Source organism: Condylura cristata, unplaced genomic scaffold, assembly GCF_000260355.1.
Source record: "Condylura cristata isolate star-nosed mole 26May11 unplaced genomic scaffold, ConCri1.0 scaffold00003, whole genome shotgun sequence".
In the NCBI taxonomy this organism is placed as follows: domain Eukaryota; kingdom Metazoa; phylum Chordata; class Mammalia; order Eulipotyphla; family Talpidae; genus Condylura; species Condylura cristata.
The window spans coordinates 47,656,030-47,667,074 of NW_004567104.1; the positions used below are offsets into that span (position 1 = coordinate 47,656,030).

General features: G+C 39.8%; 1 pseudogene; it reads left to right on the top strand.

Annotated features, from left to right (window-relative positions):
* LOC101634522 overlaps positions 1-9,585 on the top strand; it is a 10,591-nt pseudogene extending 1,006 nt beyond the window's left edge.
* Positions 9,586-11,045: the final 1,460 nt, after the last annotated feature.

The following is an 11,045-nucleotide window of genomic DNA, read 5'->3' on the forward strand; positions in this document are numbered from 1 at the left end:
CCACCCCAAAAAGGTGGAGCTTATCAAGAAGGAGAGGAAGCTGGAGAGACTAAGGAAGGAAGAAAACAGCAGAGAATGAGGAAGAGACCTGAAGAAGGCACGAGGAGCAGAGAGACATGTGAAGAAGGACACTTGCTTCTTGGTCCTGGACTGGTTAAAACAGGTGCCAGAGAGAGACCCATGGGGAGGTTACCAATGGCAGTGTTTATCTTGATTTTGGTTTTGTTTTTTTCCTCCCAGACTTGTCTGGCCATTTCTGACTCTTCTATGGGTCCCTGCTGGAAGGTGCTTTAGACCTGTGGAGGGATTTTAGGCCTTGCTTTGGATCAATCCCTTTTGGGTCACTTTTACCCATGAGGGGATGGGTAACTTTGGGTGTTTGATTTAGAAACTATTTTCTTTGTCTTTTCTATATTGCACACTAATTGTATTAAAGTTTTCTTCCATTAAAGGTTGTATAAGTTTTGTCTTGATGCAGCGGATGGCATAACCTATTTAGAATGGGCAGTTTTGGGGGTCCTGGGGTGCCCCTCTCCCTGTTCTGTAACAGATTGACTATTGATTTATAATGGTTCCACCTCCATGACCTATTTTCTCTTGAAGACCCTACCTCCAAATAACCAAATATTTTATACTAAATGTCCACACATGAACTTTAGAGGATCATACATTCAGTCCATATTTGCATGACAAGCATCTAGTAATAGTCCTGGGCACTGAGTCTCTAGTGAGCACCTAGACATTTCACATGTATTGCCCCAACTCACTTCACTGCTGGAAGAATTAATCACAGCCTATCGGTCATCACTTTAAGAAGCTTTTGCCTGTTTCCTCTAGACATCGTGCTTTTTCTTTTTTTCTAATTTGATTTGTAGCCTTTCAGTGTAGTAATCTTATCAATGAGTACAACTATATGTTCGGTCCTGTGGATCCTTCTAGGAAATCCCCAAATTAGGATTGCTAGTTGGTGTCAGAAATGGGATTTGCTAAAAAATAATCCCAGCTCACTGAAATGTGTTTCGAAAAAAGGATGAAGAGGACACAGTGAAGAACCTTCAATGCCCAATGGCTTCCTACTCACTTATAATATGAAACAGCCCAATGGCTGTTCAATGAGCCTTCAATGGCCAATGGCTTCCTATTCACTTATAATATGAAACAGCCTTGAGATGGTATTTCTTGTGACAAATATAGGTTATATATGGATTTTTGAAAATGACAGTTTCAACACCCAGGAGAATTGGCTAATTGGATCCATGATGCTTTTGGTCATGGCAGCAAAAGTGAAAGGAGTTAAAAAGTATAGTCTAGATGTTCTTGGGTTTTGTTCTCTCCTTCAGATAAAGCAAGAAAGGGTACAATAATACCAAAAAGAAAGCCATTTGGGTGAGTTGAAATGTTAAATATTTGTATTGTTCACTCCTTTAAATGGGAAAAGAAAAAGATTGTCAATCCTAGTGCTGGAGCAAATTTTAGACACTTCAGGGGAAAAGGAGAGCAGATGAAATAATACTCTATTGTCTGGTTCAGTGGCCCCTTGAACACCAGGATTAACTTTAACCTTGAAAATGAAGTTTACTGCTAGAGATTTGAGTTAATGTAAAATGAAAAAAAAAAAGTTGATTAAATGCCTTTTCATTTATGTTATCACATCTAGATGCATGAAACAAATTGATATAAAATATTATATTCTTATAATTTTATAAATGTTACAGGGATTATTCCAATCAGGAAAAGTGGCCACATAAAACATATTAGTAGAACATGATTCCTTGCCATTTATTGCTGATGAATGGGTTAAAATTTAAACTCTTTGAATATTTGAATATTAAAAAATATATATAACTGTTTATAACTTTTTTCTAATGATTTTTCCCTGCTGATGCTTTTGGGGAGTAAACATAAAAAGATCATTTCCCTAGAAAAATATACTTTTTGAGGCCCTCCCTGGTGGCGCAGTGTGTTAAAGCACAGCACTGAGAATCTGAAGCCACTTCCGCATGAGTTCGATCCCCGCCTGCCGCCTGCCCGGGAGGAGACCACATGGCGAGCCAGACCTCTCCTGACCCGCCCACTGCTCCCCTCAGCAGTGTATTTCGTCGATCTGCCTGTTCTGCTCCCCACTCTGTCTCTGGTGAAGCCTCTCACCGCCCCTGAGCCTCTGGCCTGTACCCCAGTTCTGTATGAATAAATAAATAAATCTTTAAAAAAAAATTAAAAATATATATATATACTTTTTGAGTCTTAAAAAGTTTTGAGTTTGCTAATAACTGCTTGAAAAATCAGATACATACTAATGTTTCAGTCTAATATGCATATCCTTGCAACTTAGTATTGGATTCTTAGGGTTTTGATTCTAAGACTGGCAAGATTAAAGGACTTGAAACCCTGCTGTCTGGCCCTGGAGTCTCTCCGCTTTGCTGCTGCTAAAGAAAAGTCAGAGGGCTATTTTTTATTTTATTTTATTTTATTTTATTTTTTGAATTCTGAATTCAGATACCCTATGCCTGGACCTGACAATAGACGAAAACCTGATAATGTCTGTGAAGAACAGTTATTAAGTCTGGAAGTAGACTTGGGCTCAAAGGACAGAACTCAGACAGGGCTACGGCAGACTGAGCACATCCCTGTTGAAGCCCAGAAAAACACCACCAATGTTGGCGGGCTGGACTGTGTGTGTGTGCCCATTGGGTAGGACTTGTTTTCTGATGGAGCCATCTGAATCCCAACTAGTCCCTCAATACTGCAAAGACTAATTGCACTGAAGTGACTGATCACAGGAGCCCTAACTTGTGATTCCTGTCAAAAGCTGCAAGTTGGAAGAGCACAGGGTGGGGAGTGGGGCTCCACCCACCTGGACAACTGGGATCCCTCACCCTCTCAGGACCGCCTCCATCCGCGAACTCTTGTTTGACTTTCAACGTGATTTGAAATTTGCAATAATGGACGGATAGCCTGCTTGATAATTAAATATAATTGTCCCCAGACAGAGACTGATTTTTCCTAGACTGTTTACTGAACAAATGACCAGGATGAAGGGAATAAAATATAAACACATTCTGAAGATGTTTCAAAATTCAGGAACTTGTGCTAACCCCAAGGCTACCTAGATACACTAGGTATCTAAACATGATATGCCTTTCTGGTTAAATTACAGTAAAACTGTTCTTCGAGATAAATTCTTCTGTCACTCTTATGAATTGCTTAAATTGACACATTAAGTAGAGCACAGGGTGTGGGTGGTAAGTTGTGGTTCAACAACAAACCACAGAGGAATTAAATTACAGAAGTTTAGGTCCTAGAGGAACACCTGGGAGCCCCGCCGGGCCACACAGGACCACAGAGGAAGGTCTGGACACGTGTTATTAGACTTTGTGAGTGAAACACTTTGGGGGTCCCAGGTTAAGGCCAGATAGCGCAGTTCACATCTAAGAGCGGACTTTTGACAAACCACATGCTGCTATGGAAGAAGCCATCAGGAATTTACATTTGCTTGTGGCTCTGGCTGCTATCTCAGGCATGTGCTTGCAGAAGGGGACTGGGGTCAGTTTGAGGTCACTGCCAGCTGTTTGGAAAAACAAGATGGATGTCCAGGCAGCAAGACCACAGGGTAGCTTAGCTAAACTCTCAACCTCCTGTTTCCAACCCATTCTTCCTGTTGAAAGGTCTAGATAAGAATAAAAAATGATTGGGAAAAAGCTGTAAAGTTTTGATTACCAAGTAAGACATACCAATTTTGTAATAACAGCGAGAAAATGAAACCTGGTACCTGAGAGATGTAGGCAAAGAAGAGCATTAATGACTTTTGTCATTCAAAACTGCTCCTAAATGTCAGAGTTACTAAGATGTGGTGAACTCTTGATTCAACCTGACTGCTGAGCTTATGATCAAACCTCCCAGCACCAGCTGCGAGCCGGCAGGCTCCCACCTCTTCCATGAATACCTCTAGGTGTTGTCCACACTTGAGAGGCAAATAAACTGATGCCACAGGCAAGCAGAACTGATTGAAACCGACTTGCCTTCAGATAATCCTTTTGTTTTTTGAAGATTTATTTATTTATGCATACGGAACTGGGGTGCAGGCCAGAAGTGTAGAGGAAGTAAGAGGATTCACCACAGACAGAGTGGGGAGCAGAACAGGCAGATTGACAAAGTACACTGCTGAGGGGCGCAGCAGATGAGACAGGAGAGGTCTGCTGTGCCATGTGGGTCACCTCCCAGGGCGGGGATGAAGCTGCTGCAGCTCACTTGTAGTACTGTGCTTTAATTCATTGCACCACCAGGGAGGGCCCAGATAATCCTTCCAAAACCAAAATCAACAGAATTATTTGAGCTAGACCAAGAATACTAGGACAAAAGCACGACAGTGGGAAGCCACACTAAGAGACTTGTATTGCCTGAACAAAAATATGTCTTTACTGGGTGACTTAGAATTGCAAATTCTTTGTTTCCAAGGATGCTCTCTCAGATGATACTTTTTGTGTGTATGCCTTCATAATCATGGACTACCACAGTCCTGGAAGGCATGCAGGTTGGCTTGGAATCACTAGCCAGAGTTGTACTATGTTTGAATTAATGGTTCGGATTAGGCAATAAGCTTTATACAAAACTTAAGGAGACCTTATAGCTTGACCTTGAGGATATTGTGCTAAATGAAATAAGTCAGAAGGAGAAAGTAAAGTCCCGTATGATTTACTTATATTTGAAAGCTAAACAAGCAAGCAAAACCAAACAAAACTAAACCAGAATCACAGAGAAAGAAAAGAGATTGATGTTACCAGAAGGAGGAGGGTTGCATTTTCCAGTTACAAATAAAATAAGTAAGTCAAGGTAATGTAGTGTATCTCATGGAGATACACCCCATGGTTACATATCACAAATAGCATGGTATTTCAAATGAGAGTTGCTAAGAAAATTTGGTAAACAAACTTATTATATTTTGCAATATATACAAATGTCAAATCATTATGTTGCCTCTGAAGCTAAAATAGTGTCGTATGTATACTTTTAAGATTGACCTTAAAACATAAATCCAAAAGCCTTAGAGGGCATAAAGGAAGTCAGTCTTATTATTTGCTTTTCACCCTGCTGTATGGGTTCCTACTGATAATAATTTTCTATAAGTACCTTGTTAGGCCCTCCCTAGTGACACAATGGTTAAAAAGGCAGCACTGAAGCTCTCAGCAGCCACTGCAGCATGAGTTCGATCCCTGGCTAGGGAAGTGATCCACATGGCATGGCCTCTCCTGACCCACCCTCTGCTCCCCTCAGCATTGTATTTTAGTACATTTTCCTGTTCTGCTCCCCATCTGTCTCTGGTGAATCTTCTCACCGCCCCCCACAACTCTGACCTGTACCCCAGTTCTTATATACATAAATAAATATTTTTAAAAATAAAAATACTTTGCTAAATAGGGTAGACTTTGTAGAAAAGAGTCAATGCTACAGCCTGACACAGCCTACCCTTGGAAAGTTCTCCTTGAAAAGTTGGCCCCTGGCTGGCATCTGGGAACTTGGCTGATAAACAGTTCCCTGAAGTCATATAAAACTTTCCCTGGCTGATAAGATTGCCCTAAACTGCTGGTTCAACTAATGTGGTTTATGCTTACAATTGCTTTTCTTCTAGAAATTTGGAATTTTGATATATGCCAAAGCTTTTGAGCATGCTTACATGACAAACATTCCATAAAAAAAGCCCTGAGCACCAAGTCTCGATGAGTTTCCCTAGTAAACAGCATTTTACACATCTCACTCATTGCTGGAAGAACTAAGCACGTCCTGTGTCATTCTCCAGGGGAGCTGCACCTGCCAGGTTTTACCCTGACTTTACACTTTGCTGATACTACTATGTATCCTTTCTCTGTAATAGATATTAGCTATTAGTACCACTGTATACTGAATGCTGAGTCCTTTTAAGGAGTTACCAAACCTGGGAGTTTTCTTTAGGATCATCAATACAGCAAGTGTTAAGCTAAAATTTCTCCCCAAGCAAAACATAAACTTACCACATAAAGCAAAAGAATTTGGTGTGTATTATAGAAAATTAGTCCATTTCCATTTTGTTCTAGCTAAACCCCTTTCTTTAAAAATATGAAGATGTCTTTCCACTTAGGCTGACCTAAGGTTCTTACAACAAACTGGAATAGTGACTGAGAAGTGCAGCAGTTGCCAAGTCTTCACAGATTGTGCAACTGGGTGACATATTTTTTTTATGGAAGAAAATGACTACTGTAAAACTCAGGATAACAGTTATGAGGTACATGAATAGGGCACATGGGAGATATTTCTGGGGTGGGAGCTTAAATGATGGTTATAAGGAGATTATCTTAATAAAAATTTATCCAATTTCCTAAGTGGCAGACTTTTCTGTAGCTTACAAATTTTGCTACTTTAAGCAATGGTGCCCTAAACATCATTGTTCATTTTTTGTTTTTCTAATGTTCATTCTTATGCTTTTCTAAGGTAATTCTACAAGTAGAATTTCTGGAGTGGAGGTATCTGAAGTTTCCATTTTCTTAAACATCTGCAGAAGAATTAGTGCTCAAAACAAAAAAACATGCACATACTGGTTGCTCCCGTAAGTAACTCAACCAGTTCACAATTTTTTTTAATATCCTTGCTTCATTGGTACTGCTAGATTTTAAAACTGTTGCAAATACTGCTACATTGTAGCTTTAATTTGCATTTCCTTGCTTAACAGTAAGGTGGAAGTTATTTTTACACCTTTATTGTTCATTTGAATTTCTTCTACAAATACTTTTTTCCTCCAGAAAAAGTCTTTCTTATTGATTTGTCAGAGTTCTTAACATATCTTGTATATTAAAGTTTTGCGCCAGTCTTATGATCACAAATCTCAGTATGTTTTGTTTTCCAACTTTTTTTACAGTGTCATTTGTTTATATAAAGTTGTTTAATGTATTCAAGTATATCTTTTCTTTTATAAGCTTGTATTTTATTCCATCCAAAAGTCAATACTATGTTCTCTTACATTTTCTTTTTTTTTAATTTACTTATGCATACAAAAACTGCCTGGAGTATAGGGCAGAGGTAGGGAGAGGTGGACGGTGTGTGACAGGATTCATGAGAGAGAGAGAGTGAGGAGCAGAATAGGCAGATCTACAATGTTGAGGGGAGCAGCTGAAATACACTTTAAAAAACTCACTTGGAAAAAAAAAAAAAAAGCTCATTTGATTGGATCATGTCCATCCAAGATAGTCTCCCTTTTGACTAACTAAAGTGATTAAAAAACCACAATCTACAAAATATCTTCTATATAAACAGTAGCATATGGGGAATATTCCAACATAATCATATATCAAGAAGGGAGTTTTAACAGGTAAGTACCCAGGAGACCAAAATTTTAGGTGCCATCTGCCAATGACATTAATTACTTCTAGCACAATTTACTGAAAAGCCTTTTCTTCCCTAACAGACACACAGTACCTCAAACATCTTATACTACCTACATTCCAATGGAGACTTAGTTGGCAGACACAGCATGTTGACAGTCTTAGTAACTCCTGATGGGATGCTACTTTCAAGATTGGGTTATAAAAGGCCCATATTTTAAGTCTTGGGGGATTTTCCTCACTCTCTTCTCTTGGATCACTCTCACTCTGGTAAGGAAACCTCCCTGTTGCAACCAGCTCTACATAGAAGGTCATGCGGTGGGATAAGGAGCTAAAATCTTCAGTCAGCAGTCCGTGAGGACCTGGATTCCGGAAGCACACGAGCATGAAGATGGGGGCAGATGTTCTGAGGCCTCCTGACAGTCATCTGAGCGATCAAGGAAGCAGTTTCTTTCAGAATGAGCACTGAGATGAAACTATGGCTCCGACTAGCTTCACTGTAATCTCTTGGGAGAGTTTAAAATAGAGGGATCCATTTAAACAATGTTTGGATTTCTGACTCCCAGAAACAGAGCTAATATTTGTTGGGTTTAGTCACTACATTTTGGAGTAATTTATTGTTACACAGCAACTGATAAATATGACAGTTTTTCAGAGGTTGGAGTCATCCTATTCCCAATTCTTTCTCTGTTGAACACCAATACAGTGTGTGACTTGTGGCATCCAATGTAGTGGAGTTACTTCTCTCTAGACTTGTGTGACTTTGTCAAAAATAAATTTTCTTCTTCTTCTTTTTTTTAATGAAGGAAAATTATCTCTTTGTCACAAAAAGAAGAGCTACAGAAGAGCTAGCCTTTTGAGTTGTCCTGAGTTGGGACAAGGGACCCCAAGCTTTTCTACTCTGATATTGATCAGTTATTGCATGTGGCCTGCCCTGGAAGAAAGTGTAATCTTGGGAAAGATATTTTTCTTCAAAGTAATCCTTCTTTCCGCCCCTGGCAAAGTGCTCCTCTGACTGAGGTCTGTGGCAAGCCACGGGCTCTGGTATCTCTCCTGCAGGATGGGGCTTGCTAATGTTGTCAAGAATAAAGCCTACTTCCAGAGATATCAGGAGAAGGTTAGAAAGCAAGAGGGTAAACTGACTATTGTGCTCAGAAACATTGGTAATTCATATAAAAATAAATGCAACGGCCCTCCCTGGTGGCACAGCGGGTTAAAGCACTGCACTAAGAAGCTTAAGCCATTGCATGAGTTCGATCCCCACCTGCCCCGGAGGAGACCACAGGGCGCGGCAGACCTCTCCTGACCCGTCCGCTGCTCCCCTCAGCAGTGTACTTCGTCGATCTGCCTGTTCTGCTCCCCACTCTGTCTCTGGTGAATCCTCTCACCCTCCGCATTTCTGGTCTGTACCCCAGTTCTGTATGAATAAATAAATCTTTAAAAATAAATAAATAAATGCAACACACACAAACATAGGATGATAGCTCATGTAGTCAATGGAGGTATCATTTGTTAGATCACTTATGCCAGTATATCGTGCCCAGCTTATGCTAGTGAACTCCCAAAGTAAGGTGTGAATGCTGGCATAACAAATCATGCTACAGTGTGTTATTGTACTGAACTCCCACCCACCTGCAGGCTTCATAGTAGGTCTGTCATAGAGAAAATCTGTTTTTAAAAAAAACCTATGAAGGTCAAGTGGCAGTGAATGGAGGTGAAAACAATGTGTTAAGTAGTGATGGTTAACCCAGACCTTCACTTGCTACGTGGAGGCAGGACTTGCCAGAACTACCACTAGAAATAAAGCTCTGAGGTCTCTGCATAAGCTGTGGGTGGAGGCTTGTCTACTTATTCCTCACAGTATCGAACAATCAATGCCTATGAATCAGGAAGCAAGAAATTCAATGTACAAGTACATCAGAAGCAAACCATGGGTCAGATTGTTGCAAATTACACAAGTTACTTAATGGGAGAAGATGAAGCTGCTTATAAGAAGCAATTGTCTCAATACATAAAGAACAATGTAACTCCAGGCATGATGGAAGAGATATCTAAGAAAATGCATGCTGCAATCAGAGAGAAGCCACCCTGTGAGAAGCCTAAGAAAGAAGTTAAAAAGAGGTTGTGGAACCATCCCAGAATGTCTCTTGCCCAGAAGAAAGATCAGGTAGCTCAGAAGACAAGCCTCCTCCAAGCTCAGGAGTGGGCTGCGGAGAACCAACAAACCAACTCATGAGATTTTTCATTAAAGACAATACAATAATAAACTTAGTGACCAAGAAAAAAAAAAGTAATTCCTACAGGAGGTTGATAATCCTGAAAGAATTCCATCCACATAAAAATGAAAATAAGTCCTTACTTAACTCATATACAAAACTTAATTCAAAAAGGACTAAAGACTTGATTAGAAACCTGAAACCATAAAATAGTTAAAAGAAAGCATAGGTGATACACTTCTGGACATCAACTGCAGCGATGCTTTGGGGGTGCATCTTTTAATGGCAAGAGAAACAAAACCAAAAGTAAACAAATAGGACTATTATCAAGCTAAAAAGCTTTTGTATCTCAAAAGAAATCATCACAGGGGCCCTCTCTGGTGGCGCAGCGGGTTAAAGCACAGCACAAAGAAGCTTAAGCCACTTCCTCATGAGTTCGATTCCCGCCTGCCCTGAGGTGACCACATGGCGCTGCAGACCTCTCCTGACCCGCCCTCTGCTCCCCTTAGCAGTGTACTTCGTCGATCTGCCTGTTCTGCTCCCCACTCTGTCTCTGGTGAAGCCTCCCACCACCACTGAGCCTCTGGCCTGTACCCCAGTTCTGTATGCACAAATAATAAGTCTTTAAAAAAAAAAAAGAAATCATCACAAAATCACAAAGGCACTGTACAGATTAGAAGAAGGCATTTTACCTCTATAGAAATGGTATGGTGAACCCTTGGAAAAGTGGAAATGGAAATACCACATGATCCAACATCACTACAGATAGCTATTTACCCAAAGATTATAAAATGTTAATACAAAAGGACAATCACACTTCTATGTTCATAGTTGTATTATTCACAATAGTGGAGTCATGCAACTAACCTAAATTTCCACTGACACATGTGTAACATATACTCAATGGAATATTACTCAGCTATTAAAAAAGATAAGTTAGTGCCTTTGGGAATTAAATAGGTGGGTGATGAGGTGATTTTATCAAGTATTTTAGAAAGTGAAAGACAGATACAAGATGGTTTCACTTATTTGTAGAATATAAATAATGAAGGAATATATACTGGCAGCAAACATAATTCTTAGATTCAAAAACAGACTGGTTACCAGAAGGAATGGAGGGAGGGGAGAGGAGATGGGAGAAAACGGAATTGGTCATTGGCCAGGAGTAATGATAGAGGGTGAGTGAAGCATGTGCATGAATGGAGATGTCAAAATGTACCCTCAGGGTTATAGAGATATGTAAATTATTGACAAATTAATTTTTTAAAAAATGTTAAGGTTGACAGCTGAGAGCCATCTGCCAACAGATGCCTAGCAATGTAAGAGTCCTTATTTACTGAAGGACTGAGTAGTGTATCACACCAGGTATCACATCTTTCTTTACTTCAGAAGTCTCTTGACATTTCTTGGTTCTTTATTTTTATGGATGAGCTTTAGGGTTATCTTGTAAAATCTCAAAAAACTATGTTGGAATTTTTGA